General features: G+C 45.0%; 1 protein-coding gene across 2 annotated transcripts in view; it reads right to left on the bottom strand.

Moving 5' to 3' along the window:
* The window catches only part of MGAT4B (alpha-1,3-mannosyl-glycoprotein 4-beta-N-acetylglucosaminyltransferase B), a 470916-nt gene that overhangs the window by 275664 nt on the left and 180871 nt on the right, over window positions 1-14381 (bottom strand). The gene's annotated exons all lie outside the window — the stretch shown is intronic.

Here is a 14381-nt window from a genome sequence, read left to right as displayed (position 1 = left end):
CCTTCCCGGCAAGGTGATGGATTATAGCATAAAAAGGTGTCTTGCTAACATTTTAATTAGCTCTGCTGGGAGATCGGGATGGCTCACTGCTGATATTTTATGCAGCTGAAACTTTTTTTTCGAAAATAGAAAATTACCTTTCACGCTCTCGATCACCAGGAAAAAAAAAGAAAAGAAAAAAAAAAATGGATGGCATTTCCTATTTAGCCATGGCGATTAGGTCCCCTTATACTAAATAATTTGCATCAATTATACAAATGTGGGTAAACGAGTAGGAACGGAGAATGGTGCCTGGGACTATTCACGTTGTGCACGGCTATACTCTGCAGGTACATTACAGAAGGATGCATGAAAGGGACGCTATTCTCCAGCAGGAGGACATATTGCAGCTAGTGAGGTCTTAAATGTTACCCGTCACCCACACTCGCTGACACCTGCGGGGAAATCAGGATTTAGATTTTGTCAGGAGGCCAACAAATAAGATGCTTCTATGGAGAGAGCTGCTGACTTTTCATTTCTCTCCAAGAGCCATTTATTAATCCTGACTTTCCAGCTGTCTTACAGAGGTTAAAACTTTAATTTCAAGGGGCAATCGGAGCAAAATTTATACACAGGATTTACCCTGAGTGTTGCTATAAAGCAATCATCCTATTATCCGAATAGGGTTTATGGAAGACATTTAGGGAGTCCCAACTCTAGATCCTTTCCCCTTAGCAGAGCTCTTGTGCACCATATATTACTTGGTTGCCCATTCACTTGAATGGTGGTCCATAAGCCCATATTTCACTTGTAGAAGCAACTATCACATGAGTGGTTCTCTATGCTGGGTTCATACAACACAGAAAATTAGTTCCTCGGCACAAGTAAACTAAGGCCCCCTGATACTCGCCATTTTTATCCAGTTGTCCTGAACTTAGAACAAGAAGAAGGCATCACATATTGATGAGCACACCCAAATTATCAACAAATATACTAAAGTGTATTGGGTAACATGGACAACATTTAAAAACATTTAAAACAAAAAAAAAATGACTCTCAGGCACATCTCCCCATAGATGATACAATAGAGAAATTAGCATTCAAATATCCATAATAAAAAAGATCCAAAAAAAAAAAAAAAAAGATGACAGCAAAACCCTAAAAAGGAGAGGTAACAAAATCATTCAGGGTTTGGCTGAAATGCTTTAGATGTAATAGCGTGGGGTCAGGAGTCATCAAGTAAGATCGGGTGTCATAGTAGTCATTTTTTATATTACTTGTATACATATATTTTATGTACCACCCCCCAGTTATAAAGTGCCATTCACAGGTGTACAGAATCATGACTGGTTATCCTTTTTCACAGGAGGGCACTACTGATATTATTTAGGAAGTACAGTATTACTCTATGGCCATCGATGGATGCCATACTTGATTTACATAGCATCTGTTGTTAACCCGCTCTCCATGTCTCTGGATGTAAGTGATGACTCCTCACCCTTATTAGTGGAGTCTTTTCATTAACGATCTTGTCTGTTATATGTATTTAATGCGATTGCCTACTTTTTTATATAATAGAATTTAATAAACTTTTTTCAATCTTATTAATCATTGTTGGCTCAGTGTTCCAAATGTTTTATATACCGTAGCTTGTAGTGTTGGGCTGATCCCAAAAATATTCAGTGGTGCCCTGAGTATTTTTTCTTTTTGGAGGATCACAACAGGAAATCGCAAAAAGACAAAAAAAAAAAAAAATCTGACCACACACTTCACCCAGATGTAGCCCAAGTCAAAGGGATTCTATAGTTGTGCTCATATAATGAAACCGATCTTCACACTGAACCGTCCTACCCTTCACATTTACCAAACGCTCTCATCTGGATATGATCCTAGAAGTCTGAAGGCGATATGGTAATTTATCCAGAACAGGGAGTATGACCTACTTCCACATTTTCAGTAACTCCACGCCTAAAGGCCAGGGGGAATCAAGTGTACAGGTCCTTCTCAAAAAATTAGCATATAGTGTTAAATTTCATTATTTACCATAATGTAATGATTACAATTAAACTTTCATATATTATAGATTCATTATCCACCAACTGAAATTTGTCAGGTCTTTTATTGTTTTAATACTGATGATTTTGGCATACAACTCCTGATAACCCAAAAAACCTGTCTCAATAAATTAGCATATTTCACCCATCCAATCAAATAAAAGTGTTTTTTAATAACAAACAAAAAAACCAACAAATAATAATGTTCAGTTATGCACTCAATACTTGGTCGGGAATCCTTTGGCAGAAATGACTGCTTCAATGCGGCGTGGCATGGAGGCAATCAGCCTGTGACACTGCTGAGATGTTATGGAGGCCCAGGATGCTTCAATAGCGGCCTTAAAGGGAAGGTACCGCGTTTGTAGATCATTAATTAATCAATGTAATGTAGCATAACATGCTGTTATAACCCAGATTTGAATGCATGTAAAACAGATTTCGTGTGATATATGAGTAGAAAGAATGCACTGGGGGCTGACATCTTGGTTTTGCAGCAGTAGCAGGGCACTATCAGTGTCAGATTTCGGCACCCCATGGACATAGGAGATAATAGACCGGCTCGGACCCTATCTGTAACATTGCAGCAGCATTAGCAGTGAGCTGGGCACGCCTCTGTCGGCTGCACATCTCACTGCTGTAGGTGTGACTAGCTGCCATTTTATTAGAGCCCTGTGCTATCTGCCGAGCTCCACTTACTCTCTATCACAGGAGAGAAGAAGCCCTCACTTCTCCTCTGTACTCCAGGCACTGCAGGTTCTGGGCACACATCCTCTGCTCTCACACTCTGCCGTGTGCTTCCCCCTGCTCTGTCTCCGCCTCCCCACTTGCACAGAGTCCCAGTGATCTCCGGTAAACTGCACTCTCCCCCTGTGTCGCTCTCCCTCTCTGTGCGGCGTGGGGGAGTCTCTGTGCGGCGTGGGGGGATCTCTGTGCGGCGTGGGGGGGGGATCTCTGTGCGGCGTGGGGGGGGATCTCTGTGCGGCGTGGGGGGGGATCTCTGTGCGGCGTGGGGGGTCTCTGTGCGGCGTGGGGAGGTCTCTGTGCGGCGTGGGGGGGGTCTCTGTGCGGCGTGGGGGGGATCTCTGTGCGGCGTGGGGGGGTCTCTGTGCGGCGTGGGGGGTCTCTGTGCGGCGTGGGGGGTCTCTGTGCGGCGTGGGGAGGTCTCTGTGCGGCGTGGGGGGTCTCTGCGGCGTGGGGGGGTCTCTGTGCGGCGTGGGGGGGTCTCTGTGCGGCGTGGGGGGTCTCTGTGCGGCGTGGGGGGGTCTCTGTGCGGCGTGGGGGGTCTCTGTGCGGCGTGGGGGGGGGGTCTCTGTGCGGCGTGGGGGGGTCTCTGTGCGGCGTGGGGGGGTCTGTGCGGCGTGGGGAGGTCTCTGTGCGGCGTGGGGGGTCTCTGCGGCGTGGGGGAGTCTCTGTGCGGCGTGGGGGGGTCTGTGCGGCGTGGGGGGGTCTCTGCGGCGTGGGGGATCTCTGCGGCGTGGGGGATCTCTGCGGCGTGGGGGAGTCTCTGTGCGGCGTGGGGGGATCTCTGTGCGGCGTGGGGGGGGATCTCTGTGCGGCGTGGGGTTATCTCTGTGCGGCGTGGGAGGGTCTCTGTGCGGCGTGGGGGGGTCTCTATGCGTGTATGCAAGCATCGTCCGATGGGACTACAAGTCCCATCGGGCTCTGCCTGCTACAATGACAGTGATTGACACATTAGCCAATTATGGGACAGTAATAGTCCCATCATCCGGCTAATGTATTGAATGAAAAAAAAAAAATACTCCATACATACATGCCACATACATGCCACATACATGCTACATACAATATATTCATACATTACATACATATAGACACACAGTACATTAAACATAGATTTCATACTCACCATTACTTGTCACTTTGTTCCCTGAAGCCAGTGTCATCTGTAAAAAAAATATTAAAAAAACAAACAACCAATATACTCCCTGTCCGCAGAAATCCACGAGTGTCCCACGACGATCTCCCGTGGAGAGCAGCAGCATCAGATAATGCGACTGCTCTCTAGGGGCGCCAGGAACACAATGACAGCAGGAAGGTATCCTTCCACCACTGTATTCCTCCGCCGCTGTAAAAAAAAAAAGTCCCTAGTCTCACTTTATGCCATTGGTGTATGAGAAATTTTCCCAGGCATCAATTGCCATAAAGTGAGACTTTGTCCTAAGGTAACCTCTCAGTGATGCACTGCAGGAGCCATTGTCTCCTGTCAGTGTGTCACTGAGGGTCCTATAGAGCGGTGACATCACCCGATGTCACTGTTCTATAGGGGAGATCGTCGTGGGACACTCGTTATTAATTGGACTACGGTGGATAGGGAGTATACGGTTTATTATTTTACGTTTTTTGCAGGCGCTGAAGTATGGCAAGTATGGTGAAATGAAGAATATTAAAATACTTTTTTCCTAATGTGTGCGTGTTTTTTTTTTAACCCTTTCTTACTACTGGATTAATAACGGATAGGCGTCTTATTGACGCCTCTCCGTTATTAACCCGGCTTAATGTCACCTTACAATAGCAAGGTGACATTAACCCTTCATTACCCCATATCCCACCGCTACACGGGAGTGGGAAGAGAGGGGCTAAGTGCCGGAATTGGCGCATCTTACAGATGCGCCATTTCTGGGGCGGCTGCGGACTGGTATTTGTAGCCGGGGGGGGGGGGAAAGGGGGGCAATATCCATGGCCCCTCTCTAGGCTATGAATATCAGCCTGCAGCTGTCTGCATAGCCTTTCTGGCTGTAAAATATAGGGGGACCCCACGCAATTTTTTTTTTTGGGGTCTCCTTATTTTAATAGCCAGTAAAGGCTATACAGACAGCTGCGGGCTGATATTCATAGCAGGCTACAGATATTGGCCCCCGGCCGTCGGCTTTCCCCCTCTGGCGCAGAAAATTGCATGGGCGCCCACGCGTTTTTTTTTTTTTTTTAATTCAACCCTCACAAAGGCTTCTTTCACACTTGCGTCGGTACGAGTCCGTGCCGACGGTCCGCCAAAACACGACGGATCCGTTGCACGACGGACGCGACCACGCGACGTGTGGCCATCCGTCACGATCTGTCGCTAATACAAGTTTATGGGAAAAAAACGCATCCTGCGAGCACATTTGCAGAATCTGTTTTTTTCCGCCAGATCCGTTTTTTCCACCGGATCCATTTTTTCCCGCCGGACCCGTTTTTTTCCGCCGGATCCGTTTTTTCCCACCAGATCCATTTTTTCCTGCTGGATCCGTTAATTCCCGCCGGATCCGTTTTTTCCCGCCGGATCCGTTTTTTTCCACAATTTCCTTTTTTTCCTGCCAGATCAGATTTTTTTTCCATCGATCCTTTTTTTCTCGCCTGATCCGTTTTTTTCCACAATTTCCTTTTTTTTCTGTCAGATCAGTTTTTTTTCCCGCCTGATCTGTTTTTTCCCGCCAGATCCGTTTTTTTTCCACAATTTCCTTTTTTTTCTGCCAGATCAGTTTATTTTCCATCTGATCCTTTTTTTCCCGCCTAATCCGTTTTTTCCCACCGGATTCGTTTTTTTCCCACAAGTTCCTTTTTTTCTGCCAGGTCAGATTTTTTCCGCCGGATCCGTTTTTTCACGCCAGATCCGTTTTTTTCCCACAATTTACTTTTTTTTCTGCCAGATCAGTTTTTTTTCGCCGGATCCGTTATTTTCTCATTGAGTTGTATTAGCGCCGGATGGCCACACGTTTCATCCGTTTTTTGCAGGATCCGTCAAAACAGCTGTTCCCGCCGGACGGAAAACACATACAGAGGAACGGTTGAATCGCGATCTCACCTGCCGCTATTGCGGGCACATGTCAGTCATGTTTTTTTCTATTGACAGATTGGGCGATTCTGAACGCGGCGATACTAAATATGTGTAGGTTTGATTTTTTTATTGTTTTATTTTTGATGGGGCAAAAGGGGGGTGATTTAAACTTTAATTTTTTTTTTTTTTTTTCATATTTTTAAAAACATTTTTTTTTTACATTTGCCATGCTTCAATAGCCTCCATGGGAAACTAGAAGCTGGCACAACATTTTCCACGGTATTCACGGTGGAAAATGAAATGCTAGGTGAAATCCCAAGAAACAATGAAAACCCTATATTAAGGGTCACCAATCTAACCCAAGAAGAGGTGCGAAACCGGCTAAATAAGATTAAAATAGATAAATCTCCGGGTCCGGATGGCATACACCCACGAGTACTAAGAGAACTAAGTAATGTAATAGATAAACCATTATTTCTTATTTTTAGGGACTCTATAGAGACAGGGTCTGTTCCGCAGGACTGGCGCATAGCAAATGTGGTGCCAATATTCAAAAAGGGCTCTAAAAGTGAACCTGGAAATTATAGGCCAGTAAGTCTAACCTCTATTGTTGGTAAAATATTTGAAGGGTTTCTGAGGGATGTTATTCTGGATTATCTCAATGAGAATAACTGTTTAACTCCATATCAGCATGGGTTTATGAGAAATCGCTCCTGTCAAACCAATCTAATCAGTTTTTATGAAGAGGTAAGCTATAGACTGGACCACGGTGAGTCATTGGACGTGGTATATCTCGATTTTTCCAAAGCGTTTGATACCGTGCCGCACAAGAGGTTGGTACACAAAATGAGAATGCTTGGTCTGGGGGAAAATGTGTGTAAATGGGTTAGTAACTGGCTTAGTGATAGAAAGCAGAGGGTGGTTATAAATGGTATAGTCTCTAACTGGGTCGCTGTGACCAGTGGGGTACCGCAGGGGTCAGTATTGGGACCTGTTCTCTTCAACATATTCATTAATGATCTGGTAGAAGGTTTACACAGTAAAATATCGATATTTGCAGATGATACAAAACTATGTAAAGCAGTTAATACAAGAGAAGATAGTATTCTGCTACAGATGGATCTGGATAAGTTGGAAACTTGGGCTGAAAGGTGGCAGATGAGGTTTAACAATGATAAATGTAAGGTTATACACATGGGAAGAGGGAATCAATATCACCATTACACACTGAACGGGAAACCACTGGGTAAATCTGACAGGGAGAAGGACTTGGGGATCCTAGTTAATGATAAACTTACCTGGAGCAGCCAGTGCCAGGCAGCAGCTGCCAAGGCAAACAGGATCATGGGGTGCATTAAAAGAGGTCTGGATACACATGATGAGAGCATTATACTGCCTCTGTACTAATCCCTAGTTAGACCGCACATGGAGTACTGTGTCCAGTTTTGGGCACCGGTGCTCAGGAAGGATATAATGGAACTAGAGAGAGTACAAAGGAGGGCAACAAAATTAATAAAGGGGATGGGAGAACTACAATACCCAGATAGATTAGCGAAATTAGGATTATTTAGTCTAGAAAAAAGACGACTGAGGGGCGATCTAATAACCATGTATAAGTATATAAGGGGACAATACAAATATCTCGCTGAGGATCTGTTTATACCAAGGAAGGTGACGGGCACAAGGGGGCATTCTTTGCGTCTGGAGGAGAGAAGGTTTTTCCACCAACATAGAAGAGGATTCTTTACTGTTAGGGCAGTGAGAATCTGGAATTGCTTGCCTGAGGAGGTGGTGATGGCGAACTCAGTCGAGGGGTTCAAGAGAGGCCTGGATGTCTTCCTGGAGCAGAACAATATTGTATCATACAATTATTAGGTTCTGTAGAAGGACGTAGATCTGGGTATTTATTATGATGGAATATAGGCTGAACTGGATGGACAAATGTCTTTTTTCGGCCTTACTAACTATGTTACTATGTTACTATGATCGGCTCAGCTACATAGCAGCGATCATCAGATTGCTGCTCCGTAGCTGAATTACAGGCTTGCTATGAGTGCTGACCACAGGGGGCGCTCACAGCAGGCCGGTATCAGTAGCTATAGAGGTCTCAAGGACCTCTATGGTGACCATCCTGACGCATCGCCAACCCCTGATCATGTGACTGGGGTGGACGATACGCCCATTTCTGGCCGCGCGGCTGGAAGCGGTAGTTAAATGCCGCTGTCAGCATTTGACAGCGGCATTTAACAGGTTAATAGTGGCGGGCGAATTGCGATTTCACCTGCCGCTATTGCGCACACATGTCAGCTGTACAAAACAGCCGACATGTCGTGACTTTGATGTGGGCTCAGCGCCGGAGCCCACATCAAAGGAGGAGACACGACATGCGCAGAACATGTTGCGTTTTTTACTGCGATGCGTTTTTCCCCCAGAAAAAACGCAACATATGCACAAAAATTGCGGAATGCATTATAAATGATGGGATGCATATGTATGCATTTTTAAATTGTTTTTATCACATTTTTATAGCGAACAAACGCAAAAAAATGCGAAAAATCCTGAACGTGTGCACACAGCCTCAATGTGTATCTCCCCATCACACTCCATATGTGTCTCACTCATCATACTTCACGTCTCTTTCTCTCCTATCAGTCACTCTTAGGCCGGGGACACACAGAACGTATAAAAAAACGGTCCGTTTTTGATGGACGAGAATCGCACAAATGTTACCAAAACAGTGATCCGTGTGCAGTGCGAGGATGCGATTTTCTCGCATCCAATGATCCGTTTGGCATCCGTGTGACATCTGTATGGTGAGATTTTCTCACACACTTGCAAAATGAGCAAATAATGGCTGAGCCTTTCCTGTCACCTGCCCAATGCCTGAGAATTTCTCGCACGTCACACTGATGGTCCGTGTGCTGTGCTATTTTTTCTCGCCCCCATAGACTTTCATTGGCGATTCTCGGCCGAGATACGCTGAGAATTGCCACATGCTGTGATTTCACTCGGATCCTGAATATGGCCGAGAGAATATCGGATGATGGGAGCTGCCCCATAGATTAACATTGGGACGAGTGCTATGCGATTTTTTTTATCGCATTGCACTCGTCCGTATTGCGGTCTAGTGTGGCCCCGGCCTTAGCCATACAATGCATCTCTCCCCTCCCTCCATAATGCCTGGCTATTCACTGCAGAGCTGGAGCTCCCACACAGCTCCCAATGCTGCTCCATGCACACCACATGTCTTCACTCTTCTTGGGTCCAGATTCTGCTGAGCCCACTGTGTTCTGCTCCTCTGTAAACAAGCTGTGCCTCTGATGCAGTAACTGCTGGTGATAGCAGGTCACAGGGCAGTCACACACAAAATGGTGCTGCCCTGTGATGCTGCTCTTCATTCTTACTGTTGGGGCAGTAACTGCTGACATCACCATTTCCCTCCCTTTTTGGGTGGTCTAATATCCCTGGGGCAGAGCTGCTAAATCTTACTATAGCTGCTTGAGGTCTAAAACAGAAAATGCGCCCCCTACTGGTAAATATGTATATTTGTAGAAAAATATATAATATTTTTCATATAGAAATGTTTGCAAACAGTGCAAACATTGCATTAATACATTTTAAATTACTATTTTAAGCTTAATTTCACAAAAAAACAAAATACGAGAAAACTGGTGGCACCTTCCCTTTAAGCTCATCCAGAGTGTTGGGTCTTGCGTCTCTCAACTTTCTCTTCACAATATCCCACAGATTCTCTATGGGGTTCAGGTCAGGAGAGTTGGCAGGCCAATTGAGCACAGTAATACCATGGTCAGTAAACCATTTACCAGTGGTTTTGGCACTGTGAGCAGGTGCCAGGTCGTGCTGAAAAATGAAATCTTCATCTCCATAAAGCATTTCAGCCGATGGAAGCATGAAGTGCTCCAAAATCTCCTGATAGCTAGCTGCATTGACCCTGCCCTTGATGAAACACAGTGGACCAACACCAGCAGCTGACATGGCACCCCACACCATCACTGACTGTGGGTACTTGACACTGGACTTCAGGCATTTTGGCATTTCCTTCTCCCCAGTCTTCCTCCAGACTCTGGCACCTTGATTTCCGAATGACATGCAAAATTTGCTTTCATCAGAAAAAAGTACTTGGGACCACTTAGCAACAGTCCAGTGCTGCTTCTCTGTAGCCCAGGTCAGGCGCCTCTGCCGCTGTTTATGGTTCAAAAGTGGCTTTACCTGGGGAATGCGGCACCTGTAGCCCATTTCCTGCACACGCCTGTGCACGGTGGCTCTGGATGTTTCCACACCAGACTCAGTCCACTGCTTCCTCAGGTTCCCCAAGGTCTGGAATCGGTCCTTCTCCACAATCTTCCTCAGGGTCCGGTCTCCTCTTCTCGTTGTACAGCGTTTTCTGCCACATTGTTTCCTTCCAACAGACTTACCATTGAGGTGCCTTGATACAGCACTCTGGGAACAGCCTATTTGTTGAGAAATTTCTTTCTGGGTCTTACCCTCTTGCTTGAGGGTGTCAATGATGGCCTTCTTGACATCTGTCAGGTCGCTAGTCTTAAGGTACCGTCACACATAGCGACGCTGCAGCGATACCGACAACGATCCGGATCGCTGCAGCGTCGCTGTTTGGTCGCTGGAGAGCTGTCACACAGACAGCTCTCCAGCGACCAACGATCCCGAGGTCCCCGGTAACCAGGGTAAACATCGGGTAACTAAGCGCAGGGCCGCGCTTAGTAACCCGATGTTTACCCTGGTTACCATCCTAAAAAGTAAAAAAACAAACGCTACATACTTACCTACAGCCGTCTGTCCTCGGCGCTCTGCTTCTCTGGTCTGGCTGTGAGCGCCGGGCAGCCGGAAAGCAGAGCGGTGACGTCACCGCTCTGCATTCCGGCTGACTGACGCTCACAGCCAGAGCAGGAGGAGTGCAGAGCACAGCGCTGGAGGACAGACGGCTGTAGGTAAGTATGTAGTGTTTGTTTTTTTACTTTTAGGATGGTAACCAGGGTAAACATCGGGTTACTAAGCGCGGCCCTGCGCTTAGTTACCCGATGTTTACCCTGGTTACCAGCGAAGACATCGCTGAATCGGTGTCACACACGCCGATTCAGCGATGTCTACGGGGAGTCCAGCGACGAAATAAAGTTCTGGACTTTCTTCCCCGACCAGCGATCTCCCAGCAGGGGCCTGATCGCTGCTGCCTGTCACACTGGACGATATCACTAGCGAGGACGCTGCAACGTCATGGATCGCTAGCGATATCGTCTAGTGTGACAGTACCTTTACCCATGATGGGGGTTTTGAGTAATGAACCAGGCAGGGAGTTTATAAAAGCCTCAGGTATCTTTTGCATGTGTTTAGAGTTAATTAGTTGATTCAGAAGATTAGGGTAATAGGTCGTTTAGAGAACCTTTTCTTGATATGCTAATTTATTGAGACAGGTTTTTTGGGTTATCAGGAGTTGTATGCCAAAATCATCAGTATTAAAACAATAAAAGACCTGACAAATTTCAGTTGGTGGATAATGAATCTATAATATATGAAAGTTTAATTGTAATCATTACATTATGGTAAATAATGAAATTTAACACTATATGCTAATTTTTTGAGAAGGACCTGTATATGCACAAGATATAGGAGGTCCCAATTTTTCCTTTGGAATCGCCATGGGACCTCATTAACTTATCAGAAAAAGGTCTAACGTTACATTAATTAAATCCAGCTTGACCAGATTAGTACAAAAAATCCTAAAAGGCAACTCAAATCTAAAGTAGAAATGGACAGCTAAAAAAACAAAACAAAAAAAATCTGCTGTTATCCATCAGGATGTTGTAACCTTTTATGCTTCTGACTTTTTTTTTTTTAAACAATATTTTAAAAAATATATTGGAAAATATATGTGGAGATGTAAACGATAAAATTCTGCTCATCGGGCAGCCACCTTACTGGACCTATTATCAGGAGTCCACAAAAAAGAAGCAAAGAGATGGTCACCAGCTTGAAATTCTGGATAACATGAAACAAAAGCTTGTAATCAAGCTCATAAAACATGGAGTCTAGATATAGTTTATTCATCCGGCTTTATAATGTGTAAATCCCAGCGCTGCGGCAGAACTGTAGCTGAACACATTTCTTGTTAGACAAATGAAAGTGACAATCCAGAACTGCGATGGGATCAGCGGTGCGCGCTCCTCCTGGGGTCCACAGCAAAAACGTCACACATCCAATTCACACATGTACAAACGACACTCAGGAAAGCTACAAATCCCACCCGGAAAGATAATCCGTGTCCGCTTACGCCAGCCAAAAAACTATGCACAGAGGAGCAAAAGGTGGATTGTGGGAGTCTCGCTTTAGAGACGAGTGTCAGTATTGGGCTTTCTGGTGATCTGGAAATGGCAAAGGCCAAGTACTGTAATAATAGAAATACACAAAACCCCTGAAAACTACAACTTAGTAGCCTCATATGACCAGGAGGATGAGCTGTCGGTAGCAGTGGCCTTATCTAAACCTTGGCTAAACTACGTAAGAATCACTCAAGACTGATGTTTCGCACGCTTCATCAAGTGCCTGCTTCACTAAAAAGGAGCAAGCCTACTGATGAATTAGAAAACATTTTTATTTTTTTGTTTAACAATAACCGTTGCTTCAAATGTTATTTCACAAATCAATAGCACACATGAAACTAAGCTAACCTTGTAATATATCTTAGAGACATCTGCTTAATTTTCCCCCTGGACTGATCTTTCACTCAATTCATGGGTAACAATTGTAAAATTTGTATTCAGGGATGACACATTTTCCCACTTACTGAGCGAGGAGGTCACAGCTGGTGCTTTAAAACCCTATGGGAGAGGAATAGGGACATGTTACCGCAAGTCCTCCCGAAGTGACAGCTGCAGTCCTCCATAGGACTTTATGAGCTCCAACAGTCATCTTCTCTCTCAGTAATGGCAAAGTCCTGTTTTCACTGAAGAAACATTTCCCCCATGAATTTAGAATATTGAGAATGTAAGATCGGTCCTGGTGGAGACACAAGTGGATTTCTCTCATAAGATATATTACAAAGTTGCTTATTTTCAGGTGTACCACTGATTTATGAAAAAAACAAAAATAAAACAATGACGGCTAATCTTTAAAATCAATTCTGATTTAGTGGATTAAATTCACAGATTTCTGTAACAATTGATGCCACTTTCTGGTAAACTTTCCTTGTTCAAGCCACTCATGCTAAGGCCTCTTTCACACTTCAGTCTTTTGGCGTCAGTTTGAATCCACAGTTTTCGTCAAATAGCAGATCCGCCATATTTTTTTTTCGGATCCGCCATTTTCCCATAGACTTGAATTAGCGACGGATTGTGGCGGATGGTCGTCCATTCCATCCGCCATGTGATGGATCCATCGAAATTTGGCAGACGTCGTCTAGACATTGACAGGCATTGCAGCGTTTTTTGTCTGTGCCGCAATGGCCGTTCGTAACGGATCCGTCGCGTCCACCATTTCCTAGAGTGGCTGCCTATGGGCGACGGATCATCATTTGGCGGATCCGTCGCCCCACTCCGCTTTTTCAATTGAGCATGCTCCAAAAAGCAGATACTTTTCCCAGATACACGGATGCGTCAAAAAAACGGATCCGTTAGAACCGTTTTCTCAACAATTTTGACGGATCAGTCACGATGTCGGAGCAGACTGACGCGTGAAAGAAGCCTAAGGAACACTCAATTTGTAGGGTCTGTATGGAAATTCTAAAAGGTGCAAATATTTTCTAGAGCTGCACGCCTCTATTTCGGTGCCTAATTGCTTGGATACTCTTGCAATCCAATCCGACAGAGGTGAGTATTTCTGTTATTCCACCACCCCACCTGGTCAGCTGCTGCGGTCTCGGTACCTGGTGGCACCACAGGCTCTAGTGAAGACCCGATAGACCCCTAGTTACACCCCTAAAGGGTAGGCCCGACCTGTGGTGCAGTGTGTCTACATCCACCGCATTACATTCACCCTTCAGCTTAACACTGCACTTCTTTGTTCCTTAGATAAGGTCTTCCTTGTCAGTATATTAATTTAGTCTTGGCTTAGTTATCCAAGTGGGCATGGTCCTCAAATTGTGCAACACACCCACTTGGCAAAAGAAAAATGCATGAAAGGAAGAGGGGGCCATAACTCAGGAATGGAGAGGCACAGAAACACAGGAAAATCAACGTCAGATTCTGAAGAACAACGGCATTTACACAAGGTAGAAATGATATATTGTAAAGTACTGATTTGGGCAATTAATGTTGGTAAGTACATTAATCCATAACCAGGAATGCCATCTAAAAGTTTGGGAAAGTAAGGGCATATGCCGTATAGAGGCAAATAAAAAGGTGGGATCCAGCTCAGGCCATACTTGTCCTTGCTCCTATACTTCAATGCATTCACAGAGCATGAAGGAGTCTGTGTCAATTATTTTGCATTACCAAAGTAAATCTATTAACGTATGAAGAAGAATTCCAAGTAATTTAGACGGTAAATGCCTATTTCAGTGTGTGCCAATGCACCATAATAAGGGGCCGATGCTTTCCAGATAG

The sequence above is a fragment of the Ranitomeya imitator genome, chromosome 4 (assembly GCF_032444005.1).
Source record: "Ranitomeya imitator isolate aRanImi1 chromosome 4, aRanImi1.pri, whole genome shotgun sequence".
Lineage (NCBI taxonomy): Eukaryota > Metazoa > Chordata > Amphibia > Anura > Dendrobatidae > Ranitomeya > Ranitomeya imitator.
The sequence above is the reverse complement of the archived record's forward strand: the minus strand, read 5'-3'. Positions and strand labels throughout refer to the sequence as shown.